The 24,860-nt window shown below is 44.6% G+C and overlaps 1 protein-coding gene across 46 annotated transcripts in view; it reads left to right on the top strand.

The window, feature by feature from the left end:
- The window catches only part of MAP2 (microtubule associated protein 2), a 238,050-nt gene that overhangs the window by 121,079 nt on the left and 92,111 nt on the right, over positions 1–24,860 (top strand). For 38 of the 46 annotated variants that reach the window (XM_030017072.1, XM_030017066.1, XM_030017071.1 and 35 more), the window contains one exon: positions 12,152–12,210. The exons of 6 other annotated variants lie outside the window; for them this stretch is intronic. The gene's annotated coding sequence lies outside the window, so the exon portion shown is untranslated. Of the gene's footprint in view, positions 1–10,430; positions 10,650–12,023; positions 12,045–12,151; positions 12,211–24,860 lie in introns of those variants that run through there. 2 more of the 46 variants (XM_030017064.2, XM_030017075.1) reach the window with 2 other exon arrangements.

Genomic DNA, 24,860 nt, shown 5'->3' with positions numbered 1-24,860 from the left:
AGGCTCATCTTGGCTGAGCAGATGGCTGTAAAAGAGGAGGTGGTACTGATTTCTATAGGATTTCTAGACCCTCGAGCCCCAGGAAATTTTCCCAAAATGCAGGAACCTCGACACAGCTTCTGGCTTCTAACAAAAGTAGTTACAAGTTAGCATTATTTTTTAATTCTGTGAAAAAAAGGTGCAACATTTCCCCCTGAAACCACAATGTAGTGGTCTTCCACTTCTGGCAGCTTCTGGTTATTTTAAACTTTGTGAAAGATGTAGGATATTTTATTGAAGTAAACAAAGTTATCTGAAATGAGTGCTCTAAAAGGAAAACACTCCTGTTTTTACTAAAACCCTAAATAAGGTTTAATAAGGACACACAAGTGTGTATTCTTTATGGGTATGCTGGCCTCAGCTTGACCTCAGCTAGCCATCTGGATCCCTATTTCTTAATAACAATATAGTGTGCTGAATTTGGCTTTTATGACTTATAGGTTAAGCTATTAAATACAGAGCATTTGGTTTCACAGGAACTACATAATTTTCAAATAAACAAATGGCTGGAATATATACATTGTGGGAGAGAGTCCTCACAGCAAACTTCTCCCAAATGAAAGCCGGTTAGTTTTTCCTGTCTTATCTTTGGGGAAAGTAACAAAGGACTTGTTTCCCAGAGTTAGGGTTGGAGTTGATGTTGAAGCTAGGAAGATGAGCTAAATGGAGTTTCTCTAATCAAACACTTTTTTTTTTTAATCAGAAAAAAACTATTCATAAAATGAAAACTGTTCTTGAGAAAGGATTGGTTTCAAAATCTTCCCATTCCTGAAAAATGCCTCCCCCTTTTTCTGATTTTAAAATGCCTTTTTTTAGACATCTTGAAAATGGGAGAAAAAAGTCACTCAGTTTGGAATAGCTCAAATTTCTGAAGGAAAACTCAGCTCAAAGAAAAACCAAGTAAAACAGTTGAAACGTTTCAGTTGACCTACTGTGAAATATGCAGTGATGTTTTTTTTCCTTTTTTTTTTTAATACCTTGAGCTTGGATTGAGAAAACATTTCAGGAAACCTTGTGGGACCTGGCAAGGTGATCTCTGCCAGCTCTGGGCATTAGTGATCAGTGCAGCACCACACCAAGCACTGCTGATCTACCCAGGGACTTCCCACCTGGTTCAGTGCAGCCCAGTAAGGAAACACTAACTCAGGTTTCAAAAGCAGCATGACTGCTTTGCCTGGCACCTCAGCCCAGCTGAAAATCTTCATGTTTCAGCAAGGCTTATTGGCTCAGGGTGTGGGGTACTGAATCAGCCTGGGTTTCTGCTGCTGCTGCTGGAGCTGAGAGGGTCCCTGTAGTGTGAGGGGACCACTCCAATAGCTGCCCATTTACCAGCACATGGAGAAGGCCAGTCCACAGTTTCTTTAGAAGCAAAAGAATCAGCACCTTAAAATAAAAAAAATTTAAAAAAAAAAAAAAAAGAGAGAGAGAGGAGGAAAAAACCTTACTGGTCAAGTGGGTAGCAGCAATACTTGTTGTCATGAGCTTTATGTATGGGCACATTATTTTGTTCCAACCCTGCAGCCCGCATCCTGAGCAGAAAGAGCCCTGAAAATAAAGTAGGATTTCTTGCAAGAGCAGACAGGCAGAATGGATTAATGACAGGATGCACTTGCAAGTGCCCGTGAATCCCAAACACAGCTGGGAAATCCGATGGCTGCTCCCATCTGTGAGGCTGGCCCTTTGTGCCCGCTTGTTATAGAGATGGTAATGTTGATGCTGATTAGCACTGAGCCTGGCTGGGGATGTGGGTAACTGGCAGGAGGCCGTGTGGGACTGTGTCCCCCAGAGCCTATGGAGGGTAAATGAGCTGGGGAGTGGGTGCTCCTGGGCCCCGGGGGAATGGAGGAGTCAGAGGATTCTGCTGCAAGTTGGGCTCCAGAGTTTTTATGAACTGTATAAATGGAGGGTGACAGACTTGCTGAGTATAATGGTCTAAACTCTGTGACTAGAAATTGTTTACACATCTGTTTTGGAGAGGCGATTTGAGCCTGGCCTTGACAGCCTCTCAGGAAGCACCCACAGTCTGTTTTCGAGCCTCTGCCCCAGCTTGAAATTCTGTTTTATGACAGCCCTCTGCCCAATCCCAACACTATATTTACAGATTTGTTACTCGCATGCAGTGAGACAGCTGTGCCTGAATTCTTATCAGCTCAACCCACCTGTACTCTACTGCAAACAGGCAAGGGCTTTCAGGTAACCAGGAGAGTGGGAGAAGAGGTTTTGCCAATATATTCTTAATTTCTTTATTAGGTACAAAAGTAAGAGCTTTTGTTTTTGGGGAATCCAGGAACTGAGGCTCCTAGGGACTGGAAAACTATCATACTTCAGACTCTTCAGACAATTTTCCTACTGTCATACCTCTGGGGACCATGCAACTGGCATTTGTGGGACCCATGTCCCATAAGCATCACTGATCTTTTAATGAAATTGGCATTTCTTACCAAATGCCTGATGTTAGGCAAGTGTCATTTAAGTTTGCTGCTCTTAAGAGTTTAGCAAGGAGGAGGGAAAAGAGAGGTGGACAGTGGAATAAGGGGAAAACAGGAGAAGGGGGCAAGGCTGGATGTGGGTGTGCTGGTGCCAACCGCCTCGTGTTCTGGGGGTGAATATGTGACTGCTGGTGAGTCCTGTTTCACAGTGGAAACATCTCTTCCTGGCTGGTTCTGGTATCATATTCTCTCTGGCATGGAGCATTGCTCATTTACTTAAGTCATCAATAGGTCACTACTTTTTCCACAAAGCAGGAACCAGATGCATGCTAAGAGGAATTTTATGGCAGGTGTGGTTGCTTCAGCAGTCCCCAGCCTGGGAGACACAGTCGACTTTTATGAGCATTGACACTGGTCAAGCAGAAAATAAAGTTCAGATTTGGGGATAAATGTTGTCTGAGTGAGGAGGAGCTGAATTTTTTCAAAGATTGTTACTTCTTACTGAGTTATAGGAAGGCATGCATATATGCAAGTCTGTCTCCTTCCACTACAAGTGTCTTTATGGAGCATGCAGTCCCTAGTGGTTGTGTCTGGCTGTTTGTGCAGTGGTTCTCCCACGCACAGCCTTCCTGACTGGCAGACAAAACCTGGCCGTGCTCACTGTCGTGACTTTAGATGTTCCTCACATGATGTCTGCTCCACCAGTCCGTCCATGGTGGTCTCCCCCACTGGAGGGGCAGCAAGACAGACCATGTTGCGGGGCTCCAGGTGTCTCAGGTCACAGCTCCGCATGTTAGGTTGACCTACTGACACAGCGAGTGTGAGCTGAGATTCAAGAGGAATGACAAAGCCAAACAGCCAAGGCACATGCAGCTATTTTCCCCATCACTCTGGCTACCAGGCAGGGCACCTCCTGCAGCAGAGTCAAGCAGTTGGCCTGGGACAACTGTGTCTTAACCATGACAGCTGCCTTGGTTAGACTGTGTCTCTCTAGAGCGGGGAGACGGTGATGATTCTGTCCTCAAGGGCTGCTGTCATCCCCTGTCCTCTCCTAAGCCACCTCTCGCTGTGCGTTCTTGCTGCAGGCCCTGGTGAGGTGTCGATTATGGTCTCTGGTTCCTCTGGTAAGCTTGTACCCTGGGACAGAAGGGAGGCTGGCACTCACCAGCATTGAAGTCCGCTCTGTGGATGTCTTTCTGTGAAATAGTCTGGCACCTCAGAGGCTTCCCCAAAACCTCTGAAGCTGAATGAGGAAGTTGTTTGCTGGGCTGTCCTGCTTAGCAGCTCCTGAGCTGGTGTGATGTGGCCTAATTAGGCTGATAACAGTTTGTAGACGCTGTCCCTGGGCTTTCTGGCTGGGATGTGTAGGGGGTGTCAGCGGGCATGTCTCAGGACTCTGTAGGTGCAGACCTTCAGGCAGGCCTGGAGGAAATGATGGCAGGGGATGTCCAGAAAATCCCCAGCAAAGCAAGCAAAAAGCTTCCAGCTGTCAACTAGCAAAAATCTTCCGGTTGTCAACTACCAAAAGACTTTGCTTTACTTAATTCCCCTTCACCCTGTGACAGGTGACTTGTGCATTCCAGGTTGCTAATGGAGATAAGCAGTTTAGAGGTGATTTAAAAGATAAAAGGTTTAAAGCCTCTGGGAGCTTTTGCCCTGCAGTTGTATTGTGAGTGCATGGAAGTGCATGTACTACTGGAATGTGTGTGAAACGGGTCTGTCAATATGATCATGAGGGAAGTGATGTGGTTCGTTCCAATATAGTGCCAGTAAAACTTCCATAATTGCCATGGGATGTGGTCAGTACTGCCACACCACTGCTTGGCTGGGGTACTCTAAACTGGGGAGAAGGAAGAAGCAGAAATCCAAAGTATGGTACTAAAATTTCTGCAAAAAAGGGCTGGGAATGCCTGCTAACCTGTACTGCATCCCCTGTCACGTTTGCTCCCAGGTGGAGATCTTCAGGAAATGTTTTTATGTCATTTGTATTTATCTTGGGCATCTCTGGTGGCACATATGCTGCAACACTGGAGCCGTGCCTTCAAGGATGTGTTCTAGCCAATGTCTTCTGTGTCCCTTCCTTGTTTAATCTGGTGCTTTGGGCCTTGTTATCTCAAATATATCCATCTCAGTATAAAACCACAGCTTAGACTCAGTTACCATGGGTACCACACAATTTGCACAGCCTGCTCTCTACTCCTCAAAGTTAACTTTGGAGCATTTAAAATTAGAGATAACATACAGCCAGCTGATTACAGAAACCTGTGGACTAGCCGTAGGCTAACGTGGCTTCCCCATACCATCCCCAGAGCAGCCCTGAACCCTGAGTCATTGCCCTTCTTGTGGCATCATGTAGTTTGTGTAACAGGCATGGTCGGAAAAGGCTGCATTTGGTTACTGCAGGATTATGGAGACACACACCATGTTACATCAGCGGTAATGCTGGGGATATGTGTTCAACCTTATTATTAGAGGCAGGAGCTGAGAGAACTTGGTTTTCTCCCTGTCTCGGGCAGTAACCCACTCTGTTACCCACAAGAAGTCTCTCAGTCTACAAAGCTGTAAAATGGGATTTTATTACTTTTTCATCAGAATCATCTTCTGAAGTTTAATTGACACCTTTAAATTGTGTAATATCACACTGACAAGAAAAGTAAACCCAACTCAAGCCAAAAGAAAGTGATACATTTTTATTGTGTCTTACATTGCATTTCCATCACACCTCTGAAATACCAAGTTGACTCTTGGGTATGTGATGTACTGAGGAAGTTTTCTGTCTGCCTAGTCTATCACAGGAAAATCTGCAGGATGAACAGAACTGGTGTGTTAGAAAAGGATCCTCAAGCAAGAGGATGGAGCCAAGCCAACACAGCAGCTCTTGGTTTCTAACCCCCTCTCTTATGTCCTTCTTCATTTCTCAGCTGCAGAAGGCCCCCTTCCTGCCCTTAAGACCCCCAGTAACTGTGAAAGACTCCTGTGCTGTCCTTTGGAAGGTGGATGTTGCAGCTGCCTTGTCTGTTCACCTCCACCCCACACATGGGCTGTATCTGTATTACAGTCCTGAATGCTGTAGGGAAAGGAAACCCACCTTTAACTTTGGACAAGGGAGCCTGGAAACCAGAGCAGCATAGAGCTTAGCATGGAGTAATGTACTGCTGCTTTCCCTCTGGGGTGAGTCTTCTGCCGCCCCGGTAGGACAAGACTCAACACTGGCAACTGAGAAAATGCCGTCATTGCTGCTGGGTTGAAGTGTGTCCTTGGAGTAGCAGCGCAGGCAGCATGGACCTGTGGCTGGTTCATGGTGTGTGCTCACACCACGCTCATCCGGATGTGCAGGGTCCTGCCTGCTCTGGGTGCTCTGGGCAGCACGTTTTCAGCTTCCCTAAATCCATGCTTAGCAAAGCTGGAAGTGGCTCTGCCCAGCTGTCAGTCTTATTGTGACGCTTTCTCCTGATACTTTGTCCTGACACTTTGTCCCAGCTCCTCAGGCCCTCTTCTTCCCTCATCTCCTCCCTCCCCTTTTCTTCCCTCCAAATTACCGTGATGTCTGAGGGAAGGACTGCTATACTGTTGGTTTTCAACAGCTTGGCTGTCAAGGCTTTTGTAAGGAGATGAAAGGCAATGGCTCATTTTCTCTGTTGATGGTGTCTGTCGCTCATGACAGTCAGAAAGCCCTCTGCAATCTTGGCACATCCTGGCTTTATTCGCTGCAAGAGCTCTGCTTGGGAACAGTCTCATTTCAACACACACTTTTGGCTTTGGACCCATGAGCTTACTGAAGGCTATGGCTTGTTTTAGAAAGTGCTGTTAGTCCAAAGACAGATTAAATGCAGTGTCTAATAAGATGCATGTAGTACAGTACCCTTACTCTGAAGTAGCGTTGGGGTTTTTTTTTTTCTGTTCATTTAAAAAGAAAAAAAAAAAAGGAAGAAATCACAATCACTTCCTACAAACTTAGTAGTAGTGTTTGGCAAGGTCTTGGCCCCGAGAGGTAGGGGGAATGTTAAGTAATGTCCCAAATGGAAAAGTCTCCAGCTTCCAATGGGAGCTCTGTGTGTGTGGTGCTAGACCGAAGTGTGGAAACATGTCTTTTGATGTATGATACTGAGGTGAGGACAGTGTGCCCCTAATACGTGGAAGATTTCTCAGTCCCATATCTTAAATAAATACTTTCTCTTGGCTACCAACTTGTAGGGTTGCCGGTTTCCGTTTCACTAAATGACCGTCCTTGTCCGGAAAGGAGTCTCTAGCGAGCTTTTCCTCTCCAGCATGTGAAGATACAGTTTGTGTCCATACAATCGTTTAATGGGCATCTGAAATAGCTGCGGCTTCTTAAAGCAAATGGCAAAAACTGTGGTACGTTGCTATGCCAGCACTCTCATTTAGCAGTGGGAGTCTTATAATGGCTCTTCTCCTGGAGGCCAGATTCTTCTGTGGAGGAAGCCAGCCAGAGCTGCGGCCAAAGAGGAACTCTAGAGGAACTCAAAGTGACCTAAGCTCTTTCTGCTTTGCTGACGAACTGAGAAAAAAATAGGCCAGCAATTCATTTTACAAGTCTCTTAAGCTATCATAAGAATTTATAGGAACTCATTATACAATAAATTATAGATATAAAATAGCAGGTGGCACATCTTTCAAGCAGTATGGATTAAAATTCATCCTGACAAGACCAGGAAAACAGCCCCCAGACCTATCTTCACCAAGCAACTACAAAAGAAATAAGTTGTGGTTAAGAGAAATGGAGTGTTAATGACAGGTCTATGCCAGTAAATGTGGCAAAATGCCTCAGCAGTGATTCTTATCAGAATAATTTCTTTCCCAGCTAGTTATAAAATCAGATACACTATTAGAGCCACCATTTGTAAAACCCAGACACCATATATTTTCATCAAACGTAGCAATTGTCTCCCTCGTTCCTGAAACAAACCCCCTTGGGGTCCCAGCTGGGCTGCTGTATGCAAGCTGTGAAAATACTGATATACTCATTTTATCCTTTGCTTTCCTTGTCCTTCTCTGTTTCCTTTCTTTATTCCTTACTTACTGGCAACCACTAATGTAGCCAAGTTACTTCTGTGCCAAGAGGATGAGGAAACTGTTTCCTCCCAAGCCAACTATGCTGACACTGCTAACCTTGATCTCCATAAATGATTGAACAGTGTCTCCTGTCTGCAGTGTATTTCAGGCTCCAGTTACCCAAGATTCTCGGATGCCGAGAGCTTTTCATCTTCCCAATCTCCTCCTCGCAGTCATAACCAAGCCCGACTCTTGTCTCCTCTACCTTCACAGCCATGAACCGCTCAGACCAGCAGTAGCAGCCTCAAGATGCTTTTCCCCATGAATAGACTTTTCTCAACCTGTAGGGTTTTTAAAATTTCTTTTAACCTACTGAAAAATTTGATGTGGATATTATAGTGAAAAGGAGATTTTTGTAGTCACCGGACAAGCACTGGGAATAAAAGAGTGTTGAGAGTAACCCAGTCATTTTAACAAAGAAGCAGTTTAATAGCTTTTAGAAAAAATAAATTTGTTATGGCAAGATCAGCATTGCTTGTTTTTGCAGCATCAAAACTTTTTCTAGATCAGCTGGGTTGAAAGGGAACATTTCCTAACAGTACTGCTAAGCCAGCTTTCGGGGGTAGACATGTTCTAGGAGCGCAGGGAGTACTGAGTTATGTGCTGCTTAAAACCCATTCAGACTGATGGTGAAAATTTCAGTATGGGTTTTTCTCAGTCAGGGTGGCACCGGACTCTTGATTCTCAAGTTGAGGCAACATCCTACTGCAGTCCTTTTTCAATTTCTGGGCCATGTCTGCAGCCAGGGTACACCAGCATAACCTGGGGTCTGGATTGCCTCCTTTAACTGCAGTGCTTTAAAGACATTCGCCATCCAGATCAACACCAACTGAAATTCAGATATATTTGACCTTCATTCCATAGCACTTTGGAAACTGAATAATAAATGTGAAGTGAATTCTGCCCTCCAGATATCAGATTATTTTTCTTTGCATCCTTTGAAAAACGTTTGTTATCTTATTTTAAGCCTCTGCTGCCGAGGGGGAAGTGGGGGCGGGGGGGGGACGGGACTGGAGGGTGGGGGCATGTGGAAAGTAGGAAGGAGGACAGTGTACTCTAAAAGGAAAAAGCTATGTGGAAAGCTTTGGTGCTAATGGATCGGATCTGTTAGCAGACTAACGTGTATAATGCATTGTTGGACAAAACATTAAATGCTTAAAAGTAGTTTGTGACAACTTAGGTTTTTATCATTGCTTGCACACTGCTCTGGGGGAATATGTAGCAAAAGACAAGCTCCCAGACTGAAGAGTTTATAGTCTTAAATGTGCAATTCTGCAGGCAGCTTGGTGAAGCTAATAGATCTCTGCAAGGCAGAGTCAGTGCCTCGCAGGGATGGGCTGACCCCTCCGGATAACAGCACAACTCCTTTCTGAGGGGAGGAAGTGGAACAGCTTAGGAAAAGTATGCACTTACTCCTTGTAATTTTCATCACAGATAACTGTGCAGAACAGGTGTGGTGTTGGACAGGTCATACAGGAGTCTTTGGAAAAGCCCCCCAAAATGAAAGGGAAACAGCTCCTGTAAAAGACAGATGCTTTTTTTTTTTTTTTAATTGAATAAAATGTATAAATCTGTCAAGCCGGTTGTTTTTGAAAGTTTAATAAGAGGAGAAGCAGGAGTAGGTGCATGTTAGTGAAGAATACTTACAAATACCTTGTGCAGAAGAGAGACCCATAGTCCTCTGTTGTGTGTGTGTGTGTATGTATATGCACATAGGTTTTTTTCTATCAGTTTTTATAGGTAGATGTCAAAGTGTTTAACAAGAACGAAATGCAATCCCTAGTATATACAACAGGGGAAGTAGGATGCAGTCAGTGATGTGGTCTACCCACAGGCGAATGGCAGAGCCAGAATAAACAGGTATCCTTATCCATTTTATGCTAGGTCGCAGTGCATCCAGCTGAGAGCTCTCTGGACCTGTGTTAGTCTGCATCAACAGAAAATCTGTACGATGTACTTAAGTGAAAGTAAATGTATGCTAAATGCACTTACCAGTCTCTATTTGTGAACAGGACTTCAGTAAGGTTTCCTCATTGTGATAAGCTTGCATGACCTGATAAAGGTTTCTGTATCCAAGATTGAAGGGTCTCCTAATGGCAGCTTCCCATTAGGAGTGAAAAATAGCTCATCTGTTTTGTGCCCTGTCCCTTGGGAAAGGTGATGCTTAGAGCAGCCAAGGCGCCGTTCCCTGCCATCCTGGCTCCACGGCATTGACAAGCCAGCATGTCCCTTCATCAAAGTGCAAAACTTTTCTAAAGACTGTGCCAATTTCAATGAATTCCTTATTGGGACAGGTTCTTTAGGGATTTCTGTCTGAAGCCAGATGGTCAGGGAGAAAAGCAAACAAAAAGAAACCCTTCCTAACACATTCTGCACTGTGATTGTTAGAAGATGCTCATAGGGAATGGAAAACCCCATTCATGTATGTGGTGCCAGGTTCTGACCAGGCACTTAAATGTTAACTTCTTGCTTTCTAGATAACTGCACTGATTGTGGAGCTGTTGGCTCCTCTGTGTGGGTGGGTCTCTCTTCTGTTTTCCAGGGGAAGAATCTTTGAAACATCTCATTTTCTTCCCGGTCAGCAAGAGGTGGAAGTGCTGATTACAGCCTGTCTCCAGCAAATTCCTGGGGCAGCAAAACTCCTTTCAACTTCTGGCATCTGTATTTTGGTTGTCTGGTATTTTTGGTATTCTGCTGCCAGCTAAAACCACATTTATTGCAGTAGACCTTTAGCAGAGAGGTGATTGAGGTTTCAGTTCAGACTATTAGAGTGCATGTTCAATGGTGTAGAGTAGACAATGTGAAAGTACAACGCAATTTTTTTTTGGCAAAAATGCCATCTGATCATCTGGCATACATGTTGCAGGTGTGTCCATCCTTCTGTTAATGTCCCTGTTGAATGCCCCTGCCTTCTGCATTTACCTTTCCCAAGAGGCGTGCATCCACCTCCTCTGGTTCTGGCTACGTGGCATTATTTTGCATCGGTGACACATCAGAGGGCTGTTGGGACGCCAAGTGCTGAACACTCAGCTGTCAAGAACATCGATCTTTCTGCTGAGCCAGAGCAAATTTAATTAGCTGATTTTAACATTCCTCTTCATCCTGCGGGTGGGTAGAATTGATGCTGGCTGGAGCCTCATTTCCACAGCTCATTTAGTGTAACTAATTATTGCATGTAAGTGAATGGTACACTCTGCTGACAGCCTCTGCAGTAAGGTGTAGCAGTTACTTTCCATTTATTTGCCGTCAGAACCATCTGAAACCTTCCCCCTTCAAGGCAGCAAAATCTTTCAGTTCTTGCTGGATGTTAACTGGGCAAACTGGTAGAAAGCTGTAGTTAGCGCAGCCCCATGCCAGTGACATGGTGCAGGCAGGGAGACTAACTCAGTGTCAAAGAATGGGAGTTCAGGCTTGGAAATGGGAAAAGCCTGAACTGCTCTCCAGCTTAAGGTTAGTCCCCTTTATGTCTATGCATTATGATTCTCTCTAGTTGCATACTTGCATCCTATTTTTTATCATTACCTTAATACTATGCTTCTTTTAAACTTTGTTTTAGTCATGTATTTCTCACTAAGCTAGTTCCTGGAAATGCCTGGCCTGTTCTTGCTGAAGCTTTGAAACAACTCCCAAACAAAAGCATTAGCTTGAGTCAGATATCATATATGGGGAATTAATTTCTGAACCATTAAAAACAGCAGTCACAAGCATCTGAGAGGTCAGAAACTGTGCAGCCTTAAATATAGGTGATAGTACCAGTTGTCCCCATAATACTTAGGGGATTCTCAAAGACACATGTGGCAAGGAGGCCCCTTTCTCCCTCATTGCAGCCACTTCAGTGTCTGTTTGCTACACGTATCTGTAATGTTTTCCCTGGTGGGCTCTGATCAAAGACTTTCAATAGGGGGAGAGTCTGTGTAGCAGGACATGCAGAAGAGGTTATTTCAACAGGCTAACTGCATTTGGTGTCCAAGCATTTCTTACTGAGTGAAGAGGGTCACAAAAGGGGTAGTAGCGTCTGTGGTAACCTTTGCTATTTATCCCAGATAAACTGGAGAAGACTTAAGACCCTCCGCTATACAAGTAAGGCAAGAAAAACAGTTTTAAGAAGCAATTGGAGTAGTTCCCTGCATTGGTATCTTCAGCTGCTCTGAAATGCCATACTGGGAAGTCAGTGGGGGGGCTCTTGCTCTTCTTCCATTACTTTCTGGACATCTTTGCAACCACTTCCCTTGTTCCTGCTTGAGATCCTCCCACATCAGAGACTGTGCATACAGCAGCCCTGCCAGGTCTCCCAGTGGGGGGAGTCTGGCTCGAGTGTGCTGTGCTCTATTTGCCTTCCCTGATGGGTGGCTTTTTGGAGCCATTGCCAGCTTTTCTTAGGGCAGGCCTAGGGATTAAGCAGCTCCTTGGTGGTCTCAAAGCAGGCTGGACATAACAGGGGATCTGAATTAATGTGCCTCAAGTTAGCCTTGGGAAATAAAGCTGAGAGAAAAAGGCTTGGACGTAAGTGTGCACATACGCAGCATCTTGTAGTCCTTATAGTGTTGACTATATGCTAAATTCACTGAATAGAGACTAAATAGAGTGTGTATTTCTCTATTTCTTTATAGGAACAGAGAGTTTCCCTTGTTTAACAACAGACACAGCATCCTATCATCTGCTTAAACAGGTATGACCTTTTTACTTGTTAGCATAGTTTCACAAGGAGACTGCTTCAACAGACCAAGGAGGCTTGAGACAAGCGCACAAAGAAAACTCCTCTAGCTCCTGGAACACTTTATTTTTCTTGGATTAGTTCCTGCTTTTGTAATCCTTCTTGGTTTTTATTTTAAAAGCCTCCTGTGTCTGATGGGAGCCACCGTACCCATTGTCAAAGCAGCTGTCTTCCTGCTTTTGGCTTAGCAAGAGCCTGCTTACAGCTCTGGGTGGAAGGGGCCTAGGATGGTGTTGATAGAAAGGCAGAGCATCTGAGAGAGGTGACAGTGTTGCTGCATGCTGCTCTGGTTTGTCATGTCCTGCCAGTGCAGTGAGTTGTACCACAGAAAAGATGAAAACAGTTTCGCAGAGTAAGGATGAGCATAATACTGCCTCATCTCAGAATCAAAAACGATTGGGTTAGATCAAAGAAATGCACTTTTTCTCCTCTTTGGGAAAGAGAAAACTTTCAGGAACCCCTGTCTCAGAAGACTAAAAACACATGTTAGAGAGAACCCGTGCTGCCTCTGTCATGTAGATGAGCAGATACTTGTTTTGCCAGTATTTCTGTATGCACATGTATTCATTTCAGTTTGATTTGGAAGTGAACACAGTTTCTGTTCTCACAAGCGTGAGTTTGAAATGCTAAAGATGGACAACTGAACTTCAGCAAATGGAAATGGAGTTTGAAAGACTACATATGAAGTGTAAGGAAGAAATGCAGGAGGGCAGAGTGAGTAAGGTGGCAAAGTGCCCAAGTTTCTGCTGTTGTAACTTTGCTTGGGCAGGGCAGGGTGAAATACTGCCATTCTTTTTGGGTAAAGTGCTGTGTTCACTCTGGCCATACAACACAAGCAAAACAAGAGGGTTTCAGTGAGCTCAGGCGACACTTGTAGAAGCTCATGGAGAGTGAGAAGTAAGGCATAATGGGATAGTGGTCCCCTTCCCAGGATCTCCTCTTAGCTCAGCAAGCTAGAGGAGGTTCAGAGTCTGCATCCTTTGAGGAGTAGCATGAACACACACATGCAAAGAGGTTTTATTCAGCTGGTAAAAGTTACCTCCTCTGTGTTGTCATTAATAAAAAGGTGCTGGTTTATGCCAGTTGAGGACATGTTCCTTCTGTGAGATTATACTTAAGGAGTGAGAAAAATCAGTCTCCCCTATTCTCCTCAAGTAGTCTGTGCCATGCTTCTGAGGCTGGCAAGATACTTAACGATGAAAAAATGGAAAGATCAAGCACAGCTTTGAAGGAAGGCAAGCTGATACTACAGAATGAAAAAAAAAAATGTAATAGCATATGGTCTGGGATCTGTGTGTACATGCACATGTGCACTTGTATGTGTAAGCATACGTATTGGGTACAAGGCTGATTTTGGACTTCTTGAGATTTTCTAAGTCCATAAATCTATGTATTTCCTGACCAGCCCCTAGTTTACTTCTGCATGCAGTCTCTCCTGGCTCTATGAATTTGAAGGAAATGGAAATCAAGAATCAAATTTGGCCCTCTAGGTTTTTAGGCTGTATAAAGCACACACACAAGTACCAAGGTGTTCACTTTTCATCCGTGAACTTTTCTCTCTTGCAAGCCATGGCAGCAAAGACCTGCCATAGGCTGTGAGAGTCAGATAAAGGCTGTGTGTGCCAGCCTCTCCTGTCCCTGAGAGACATGCTGCTGTTGTGCCTGAGGTTTAGGGTGTCTTTTGTTGTTGCACTAAACTTCAGTGCTACTCCTCCTCTTGGAAAGTGTGGCACAAGCAGCCCAGCAGTTTGGGAAGGAGCGTTCGCCTTCTGGACGGTGAACTGTGGGCGGGCAGGAGCTGGTCCAGCCCTGGCCTTTGCTCTCGTCAGGCTCCCTAGGGGCAGCCAGCGCATACAGCAACCCAGCGTGCTTGCAGGCTGGCTCCCTGCCAGCGTCTGCCAGGGCGGAGGGCAGCATAAGGCTGCTTACGGTGATCCTGCACGCTTCAGGAATTTTCCCATGGCCCCAGAATACCCTTACAGCAGCGTGTAAGTACTAAATGAAGGATTAAATTAGCCTCTAAGACTTAAAGTAACGGGCAGTTTTATTGCATTCACCATTTCTCCATTGATAATATTCCACTGGTGATAAAGTAAATTCTCAAATGTCTACTGTGCACAGTTTAAGTTGTCTCTGCAGGTCCCATCTTTAACTGGCAGGCCTAAATTATTGCTCTTGAAATAAAGAGTATATCCGTGGAGTGCCCCATAGCCTCTTGGTGCTGCTGGGATGCCGCAGACAGTTTAAGAAGTGGGCAAGTCTGAAATGAAAAGAGAGGGAAACAATCGTATGTCAGAACTAGCATTTGCTACACAGGGTCACTGCATCAGTGGTTAGGAGATAAAAACAAGGTCTTGTGGGCATTGCTGTGTGTCCTGTGTCCCTTCGTCTCTGTAGTGACTAAAAGTAACAGTGAAAACTAGCAGTGGAAATAATGTGCTGCATGTGGGTGACAGGGCAAAGTTGTGATAAAGGAGGTAGGGGCTCAGGAAAAGGAGACGGGCACGTTTCCTCCTGTGTAAGAGCATCCATCCCCCAAGGCTGGGCTGTTGGATGAGGAGGTGGCGTAACAGAACCAACAAGGTGACACAGAGGGCTACAGGGATGGGTCATAAAGCTCACATTCCTCTGAGCTGGGGTGTCAGTACAGCCTGTTTGCAGCATTTGGAGTTGAAGGCTCAGCTTTGGAAGCTTTACAGCATTCTCCGATAGTGTGGTTTTGCTTCTGATGCTTCTGCGGCTGCTGCAGTGACTCTTCACACTGGTCACTGGGCCCTGTGATTCCCTGTGCACTGTGAACAAACTCAGTGTCTCCTGACAGAAGCTTTTCACTGTGTTGTCTCTGTGTGTGAGCTGGTTCTAGGAAGGTACTCCACAACAGAAAGGTACCAAGACAATTTGCTCACCTGGACTTTGCCTAGGCTGGCATGGGGCTGTTTCTGAGCAGGAGGGGGAACTCTAACACCCTCCAAAGGCTCTATCATGTTGAGATTCCTAATAATTTTGAGTAGCCTTTTAAGTATAAGCATTACTTGCACTTCTTTTTGTACTGTGAATCTACTGCTGCTCAGAAGGAGAGGCATGTAGACTGGGTCGGTGTTTGGCAGCAGCCATACTGAGCAGAGGCTTGAGGACAGCATGGGGCCAAGCTGAACCTGTGATATACTCAGGGAGAACATTTGTGTGTCGATGTTTTGTTCGATTAGGTTGGAACGTCTTCAGATACAAGTGCAGCTTAGATGAATTCTGTAGAGAGCTAAGTGCGCTTTAAATGACTGCACTTTAAATACACCGTAGCTTGTATTTCAGGCTTAGAAATTTCCCTCACCGCTGGCTGGAAGTTGACATTGTACAGAAAGATGTCAGTGAGCGATGATGAGAACAGTTTTTAGGAAAAGGGATGTGAATTGATATCTACTAGAATGATTTCTTGTAGTACCTACAGATGAAATGTCTTGATTTCTGGAGAGTCAAAAACTCTAGAGATGTTGTTCTCTTTTTTTCATTTTGCTTACTTTGTTTTTTTTCTCAATGATCTTTGTAGCACTAGGCAAAGATGATATGTGGTCAGAGTGCAAGATATAGCTTAGTGGTGTTATTGGCATTGCCTTCTCTTTTCCCGTGCAGCCAGCTTGAGTGTCTCCTGTGTGGCATTAGGAGGGTTGCAAGGAGGCATACCCACCTGGGTGGTTCTGACACAGGGCTGAAGGAGGCTCTTGGCATGCCTGCTGTCACTGCCAGTGTGGCATCCACTCCTTCTTCATCAACCTCCCTCTTAAAAATAGTCTTCTGCCAACCAGTAGGCTCTTCTGCAATCTTACTTGCAAGAAACCTTTAACTTGCAGCTAAAACTTATCAATGGCCACAGGGTTCTTGTACCAAACTAGCCCTTGGTTTTTCCTCCTTTATGTTTATCCCTTATCATCAGTCTACCTCTTTCCTCCTTTGAAAGGAGGGCTGTCATCGATTTTATAATCAACCTCTTTCCTCCTTTCTTCTGATTATCTTAATAGCCATTATTTGCACCTTCTTTTGTTTGAAAACACCTGTTTTGAACATAAGCCGTAAAAGCAGAACACTGTGTTACTTGTATTTATCAACTATCAAAGGTAGCATTTGCTACATTTTGAAAGGATTCAGGAGTGGTTTTTAAGCAATGGAAAGGAAGGAGAATGTCCCCTGTCACTAGTAAATCATGATGATGATGGTGGTGGTGTTAGTAATAATCCTACCTAGCAGCCTGAGTCAGTAGTAGGTGCTTAAAACTTGTTTGCAGCCAGGAAGCAAGATTGTTCAGGCAGGAATTGACAGGCAGAGGTTATATGACTTGCTGCAGCTTTTTAGTAAGCATCTCCCCAGCTCCTTGGATGTAAGAGGTGGGCCAGAGAGGCCAGGAGGGGAGAGGAAGAGGGAAATGTCATTCTTCCTTTCCCCTCTGTAGTGATGAGCAAAGGAGCTTAATTTTGAGGAAGAGATTGGTAAGTAAGGGAAACACCATTTTGTATGTTGCAACTCATGCCCGATGCTTTTTTCAGGATCAGCAGCCAACCCCAATACTGAGATTTTCCATTCCTGTGCAGTACTTAAATGACTTTATAGAAGGGCAAAATTAAGCAAGGTGAAGGTGAGTTAACGAGCTGATTTTTGGTTTTGTGAAGACTTACTGCAGTTGAGAAGTATATTTTCTTTTGCATCTCCAACGTAATACTTCCTGTAGCTCAAGAACCAGTCCGGTGTGCTGATGTTGAATTCTCACAACCATGAGTTTTGTCCCCTGAATCACATGGAGGGAAAGAAAACTCATCACCACGGAGGAGAAGCTCAATTCCCCTAAAGGCAGTTGAATTTTTGGCATGAACATCCTTTTGAAAACATACCATCTTGCTAAGGATTATAGCTTTATGGCTATATGAAAAAGGAATTGCCCACACTTCTAAAAATTGTAGTTTCGGTTTTGAAAGGTATACGGTCCTTGCCGTGCTGTTCGTGTGTCAGCCCTTCATTTACAGGAACTGGAGGGCAACTCTGCATCAGTCAGATTATGCCATCCGTCAGGGTGCTACTGTGCTGGTGACCTTCTCAAAAAGGCCTTGTATCACTTGCCTCCTCTAGTGGTCTGACCTACCAGATGTGCCCTGTTTATCTTCACAGCAAACCCTGCTGCTGTTTAAAACCACCTTTGTCCATGGCATCCTACTGCAGAGTTCTCCTGAACTTTCCGGTGAAGCATCTGGTTCTGGCTGGTGTCAGGGCTGAGGTACAGCACACAAGGATGTGCTCCTGCCTGTCAGCACTGAGGGGGGACTGGTAGTCAGTGCTGCCTGCGAAGCGCTTGTGGAAGAAATTATCCCATTCCCACTTGATAACTGTAAATGGCTTTGTAGTGCAAGTCACCAAATGCCTAAGCATTACAACCCTTTTACGTTCAGTGCTGGGAAACCTGATGCTCAGAGTTAAGCCTGAGTTATGTGTATTTAAGCAGTTCTGTTAGTAAAGATGCTTTTGAAAGAGATGGTGGGAGTAATGGGAGTGCTGTGAGCGTTCTCCATGAGAGGAGTTTGAGAGAGGCATAGATTCATTTGTATTGAGGAGTGAAGCTTACGAGAAGAACAGATGTTTGAATCGTAATGTTCTTTCTAGCATAGTTGATGAAAGAAAACTCTTCGTAATCGTGACCAAAAATTACTCTAGTTGTCATCCTTCAGATGAGTAATTTTTTTCCCTCATTTTTAATCCCTCTGAGACTTCGGTCCCTTCTGAAGCAGGAAGTTATAATTCAGTCCGGTCTCTGGCCATGACATGTTGGGCAGCTGGAATGATTACGCAGGGAGAGGGTTATAATATGCTGTGGGATTAATGTACAAGTGAGGTCATCACATGAAAAGGGAGATCCTGACATTACAGACACAGCTTGTTCTCTTTATTGTTTTCCAAATCATGCTTGAATTCTAAATCAGAAGGCTTCAGGATGTTTTTGTGATGAAATTGTAAGATTGCCTGTTGTTTTGTCTTTTGCCACGTCTGTGTGGGATATCTGGCGTAGATTGGAAGGCACTTTGATCAGTAGTCCTTTGTTAACAAGTAATTAATAATGTTATCTGTACCCACATCTGTAAGATTTTTCTGCAGCATATTCTTAATAATAACTGCCTGGTATCCTTATTTTAGTTATGACTTCTTTTGTAGGAAAAAAAAATTGCTTGCTTATACAATTACTCTTGCATCAGTTTTGCTGCTAAGAATTGTAAGAACACAGAAGAATTATATTTCCATTTTATGAGTGTAATGAAAACAGCATTGGACACAGCAGGATCAAGTCTAGAGTTAATGGCGGCATGCCTGGGAACTAGATACTGTGTGCAACAGCTTTTGCTGTGATTCTTGTTAATGCTCTGTGATTCATTGCTGTAGCTACCATAATATTAGTAACTAGGTGTCCAAGTCTGGATTAGATCACTGTTGTGTTAGATGATGTGCTCAAACAGCAGAGTTGTTCCAGACCCCAAAGAGCTTACAGACAAATCTATGAAGAGGCGTGGAGGTGTAAGCAGCCAGACAGCACACTGGTGAGACCACATTTGTCAGGGTAATTAGTAGCTTAGAGACTCCGTAGTTGATGCTGGGAAATTGTAGATGGAAAACCATACTCACATGATGCAGTTCACCTGGGACGTATCAGTATGGAAGCACATACATTATGCAGCTAACAAGGGATCTAATCCTATTTTACTTGGTTTTTTTGACTTAAAATCCAGTGTATTATGAGTTGTAAAATACATGAGGCCAGCTTCATCTCTGGTCTGTCTCCGCTGTTTTAGCATGTTTTCCATTGGGAGTATTTGTCTCTCTAATACAGCAGAAGTCCAGTTACTAATGCAGCTCCATGTTTCTGCATATTGGCCAGTGTAGCAAGTAACAGAAATGGACAAAATAGTTCAGCTCCATTAAAAACTAATCTAAACTTTGGCCTTAAAATGGAATAAGATACCTCCTGGCCCCCTTTTCCCCCCAGGTTCTGAATGTTTACATAACTGGCTTCAGCTAGCAATAAACCCACCAAATTAAGATGAGAAAAACTATTCTTTTCTGGCCTGAGTGAGGAGGATCTGGTAAAGTCATGAAAGTGCCTTCTCTCGCAATCTGAAATACACCTTTCAGAGCAAATCTGTACTTTGAAATGTCTGAAGTCAGGTCTTCCTCTTGGTTTGTGTTCAGCTCACTGCTGGAAATGGTGTTGCCAATTAAACTATTTTGTAAATTAAAATAATTAGTATTATTTGTCAGTGTGGGGTGGTATGCAGCATTGGCTCTCTGCTCACAGCTCGTGATCTTTTTCACCGCATGTTTTGTGTTTGTGTGGTGGGGTTTTGGTAGCAGGGGAGGGGCTGCAGAGGTGGCACCTGTGAGAAGCTGCTCAAAGCTCCCCCGGCTCCAAGTTGGACCCACCTCTGGCCCAGGCTGACCCAATCAGTGACAGTGGTAGCGCCTCTGGGATGACAGATTTAAGAAGGGGAACCAGTAGTGGGTAGGGGGATTAGAACGTGAGAGGAACCCCTCTGCAGATACCGGGTCAGTGAGGAAGGAGGGGAGGAAGGGTGCCTGAGGAGGTCGATGCCCCTGCAGCCCATGGTGAGATGGCAGGCTGTCCTCCTGCAGCCCATGGAGGTGAGTGGGGGAGCAGATACCCACCTGCAGCCCATGGAGGACCCCATGCCGGAGCAGGGGGATGCCCCCGGACATGGCCGTCCCTCCATGGGAAAGCCCATGCTGGAGCAGCCTGTGCCTGAAGCTCGGCCTGCAGAAAGGACCCACGCCAGGGAAGTTTGTGAGGAACTGCAGCCTGTGGGAAGGACTCAGGTTGGAGAAGTTCATGAAGGACTGTCCCATGGGAGGGACCCCACGGTGGAGCAGGGGACGAGTGAGGAGTCCTCCCCCTGAGGAGGAGGGAGCAGCAGGGACAAGGTATGGGGAGCTGACCCCAACCCCCATTCCCCGTCCCCCTGCGCCACTGGGGGGAGGAGCTAGAGAGAATTGGGAGTGGAGTTGAGGTGGGAAGGAGGGGGTGGGGGGAAGGTGTTCTAAGGTTTGGGTTTTACTTCTCATTATCCTTATTTTGTTTTGATTTGTAGTAAATTAAGGTGATTTTGTTTTTTCCCCAAGTTGAGTCTGTCTTTTGCCCGTGACCATAAGTGGTGAGTGATCCCTACCTGTCCTTGTCTCGACCCGTGAGCTTTTCTTTATATTTTCTCATCATCATCCCACCGGGGCCAGGGAGGGGAGAGGAGTGAGCAAGCGGCTTCGTGATGCTTTGTTACTGGCTGGGCTTAAACCATGACACCACACTACCTACAGTCTACACCTAACTCTCCAGCCCCTGTATTCCCTTCCTGTGGTCCCAGGTGCCACTAGTTTTCTCATCCCCTTGGTTCGCTGTGAAAGATTCACACACTCTCCTGTGGTCCTTCAGACCCACAGCACTTGGTTTTTCCCTGCATCACCAGCTCTCTTCCCCCATGTTTTTTCTGATTCTTCACCAAATTATCTCCATTTACTCCTTGGACTTTTGGGGTCTCCTGACTTATTTTGAGTTCCACGCAGCATTTTCTCAGCAACTTTTTATGTCCTGTCTACAGTGATTTCCCACTGCAGGTTAACCAGCACCTGTTTCATCCTCTACCTCTTTGCTTAGACAGTTAATTGGACCAGAAAGAGCATATGCTATGGCTGCATGAGCTCCACATTTACTGAGTAGACCACCAGGACACTGCCAAACAGAAGGAATAAGGGCTGAGTTCTTCTCCTTGTATTTCCCTTCACAGAGGCATTAATATCTTCTCTCTCCTCTACCCATCTGTGGATTTCCTAAAGGTGGTAGGTAGGAGCTTAGTATCTTCTGTCAAACATGATAGAAATTGGCCGGTGTGATTCACAATTATGGATGTGGATAGACACAGCAGACAAGCAGAGAGAGGAAACCGGAGCAAAAACATAATAAGAGAATTAGGGAGCAAGTATTTATGGATTGCTTGTACATTCACACATCTTCAGCTGAGTTAACCAGCAGAATCGAGCAGGGGGTTGACAATACTGGTTTAATGTCAGGGAGAAATTTTGAGGAGCTGCTAAGTAGTTGTGGAGGCAGGTTGGTATCAGGGACCTGATGTATACCTTGTGATTTATGTTTTCTTAAATGGATTCTGGCACTATCTTGTGTCACACTTTTAATTGCTACCAAAGGCAGTTCTTTATAAAAGTATTTTTAGAAATGAGCATCCATCAGAAGAAGAAATGCAGAAAGCTTTATATAGATCCCTGGAGGAAAGAGGGGGGAAGTGTTATGGAGATTCTGTGAAAGAATTAAGTCATTTAGAGACAACTCAGTTGGTCAGGCCAGCAGCCCTACAGAGTTGAAATAAGAATCTGCTTTTTCATTTGTTTTTATGCTAACATCAACAGCAGGGGCTCCTTAATGTAGCTTGTGGGCTGCAACCTTCATCAGAGACTTCACGTACATATTTTAAACTGTGGCTATTCCTGATAGTCCTGGGTGATCATCAAGAGTTTTAAGAGATCAGGGTCCCTTTCAGCAGTGCCGGGGGCCTGAGCTGAGTTTCTAGGCTCCCAGGGGGCGGAGCTGTTAGATTCCAAAGCTCAGGGCTGCCTCTGTGGCCAGAGCTGTCAAGCAGGCACACGGTGTCCTGGATCCCTCCACTTCCCCAACATGTTCAAGAAGCAACTCAGGCTCTGATGTCAGTGGCCAATGTTGCAGTCCTCTCCTTTTGGGTCTCCTTTTTGTGGCTGCAAGTTTGTCGTGCTGCCTCCTGGCAGATGCTGTGTCTGATAAATGTCCTTCCTTGAGCAAAACTTTCTGAAATCTGGATCCGAAGGCTTTGGTTGGGAGCCAGAGCATCCTCGCACATATACGAAGAGACAGCCCTTGCCCTGAAGGGTTTGCAGCATAAATAGGCAAGTTACAGACAGCGTGAACATTATAATCCGTGTTTTACAGCTGGGAGAACTGAGACACAGGCTTATGTATTCATAAGTTCAAGGTCATGGAGCAGGTGAACAGCAGAACCCTGGACTGAACTCTGATCTTGCATCTCAATACCTTAACCATAAAACTGTTCTGCCTTTTGAGAGATCCTCGTGATTATAGGAATATCTATATTATACCACAGTGGTAGGAGGAAGAAAACCTCTATTTGAGTGAGATGATCTTGAAGGCACTTAAATCAGTGCATGGATTTCTTCATCCTTTGGTCGATTTTAGCAAATTCTATGCAGCTAATGCCTAATGGAAGAAGATAAATTGCCAGCAAATAATAAATTAACAATAATCCAGAGAAGAGGTGAGACAATCATAGTCTCAGCAGTCTACAGATAATAAAATGGAAATCTCTTTAAATAAAGTACCTTATAATTACTAATGTTATTAATCTCCTGGGAAATCCATGTCTATGAAGAATAAGCCAAGCTTTTCCTTGAACACAAAGGAGAGAAGTTTCGTTTTTCATCACTGGGAGGTTTGGATGATCGTAACATTCTTCCTCTCTTTGTAACCCTGTGGGATTAGCAGTGTGGGATTTTCAACCCTGTGTGCAATTAGCAGAAAGAAAGATAGAAGGAAAGGAGGAAAAAAATAGAAAAGTGATGTCATTGAGCCAAGGGGCTGTCTGAGCTGGTCCTGCTGGCCAAACCTGGCACATCCAACAGCATTGTGTGTCCAGGCATGAAAGCAGGTTGTACAGAGCTCCACCATGGCTACTGTAATTCTGGTTGCTCTGTGTGTCCCACCTTGGCCCTCTTCTCTCAAATCTCTTGGCACCATGTTGCACCCTCAGGTATGATATGCCCATTGTCTTCTGTGTATATAGGGTCAAGCTTTGCTCATGTTTCTTCTGCATGGTGTATATCCCATGGGAGTTGGTGGGAGTCACTTCTGTACATATGTGGGAGCAGGAAGGGGTTGAGATGGGAGCTCCAGGCAGCCAGTGGGTGCCAGATTCAGAGCTGGGCTAAGTCAAGGTAGTTCTCTTGACCTCACTGAAATCACTCATGATGGATGCTGCATGGAATTCTTCCCCAGAATATTGATTGACAGAGATTAAAAAAATCTCCTTTAGGATCTTGCCTTATGTGCCTTCCCCAGCCTAGGTGGTATGATCTCCCTGTGCAGCCTGAGCAATTCAGATGGGGCATCACCGTCTTTTAGGGTGTCCCCTGCTGCCGGTTCATGGATTTGTTACCTCCTCTGGTGAAGAACACTTTATGATCCATGATGCTTACTCATGGCAGGTCAAAGTAGAGCTGCAAATACACACATTACGCATAACATTCAAAATGGATAGACCAACTACTAATGTTGTATAGAGGTGCAAGTGAAGAACTGGGAGACCTGCCTACTCCACTGAAGTTATATCAAAGGTCTATTTTTTCCCCTTCTTTCAACTCACTTTACATTTCCCTCTTGAGAAGATGGTAGCCAGGGTTTCTAGCATAGCGCATGCCATCTCTTTCTGGCTGATAGATTTTTCCTCTTAGAGCTGATTTGTTTGAAGTCTAAAGGATGCCTAATGCTCTGGCATGGACAGTGTCCTCGAAAGGGTGATTGATCTTTCATGGGGAAATTCACTCTGTTCTTACCTGAAATGGGATACAGTCTGGCCGGTCTCTTAATTACAATAGCAGTAGTTTTCCTCCTGTGGAAGAGTAGATACATTTTTTTAAGAGAGAGCTGTGTGAGATTTCTCCTTGAGTAAGTGGCTAGTAAGTTACTCTGATCAGAGGCATGAAACTCATCCCCTTTCCTAGCCCACCACTGGCTGCGTGCTGTTCCTATAATCTGCATCAGCTCCTGCATTTAACACGTACACTTCTGAGCAAGCCACTTTATGTAGTTTATTACAGGCTCTTGATTCAGCCACAGTGCTAGTTACCTGCTTTGAAGTGGCTGCAGGCTTGGGGTGTCTGTTCTGCAAACTCTGGCTCCTGGTCAAAATGCAGTAATGCAGCATCCATAGCCATTAATCCAAAGATGATGAGACTGTAAATTAAAAAGAGGAAAAAAAAAAAAAAAAAAGAGAATCCTAGATGATACAGTACTATCATCTGAATTTCCAGGAATATATATACATAAAAATCAGCCTAAATTTATAAAGCTATCAAATGTGTAAGATGGAGGGGAAACCAGAGTGTTTCATAGATTTTATTTATCTCAGATATCACCAAAAATTAATTTTTGATCTGAGTGGCTGTCAGAGTTGCCCCCGCCTTGCCCATACACATAATCGTCTAGTTTTCAAATCAAGCCTTGTAACACGGTGCAGAACATGTATGCGTGCTTTATCTTCCTCAAATGGAATATTGCATAATAGTACTGGATGGCAACCGTACTGTCAGCTAAATTTTTTCCAGAATAAGGTATTCAGAAAAATATATCTGTCTGGGCATCTCTGCTGCCTCTTACTGCAGAAGGTTGTGGAGCTTATGAAAATGCTGCAATGCAGCAAGTGTGCTACCACTGATTAAAAGTAGATTTTTTGTTGTTGTTGTTTTTTCCCCCCTTCTCCAAGCTTGTGGGTGGCATTTTAATCAAGCTCTCA

The sequence above is a fragment of the Aquila chrysaetos genome, chromosome 6 (assembly GCF_900496995.4).
Source record: "Aquila chrysaetos chrysaetos chromosome 6, bAquChr1.4, whole genome shotgun sequence".
Taxonomy (NCBI): Eukaryota; Metazoa; Chordata; class Aves; order Accipitriformes; family Accipitridae; genus Aquila; species Aquila chrysaetos.
This window is presented reverse-complemented; position numbering and strand designations above follow the sequence as displayed.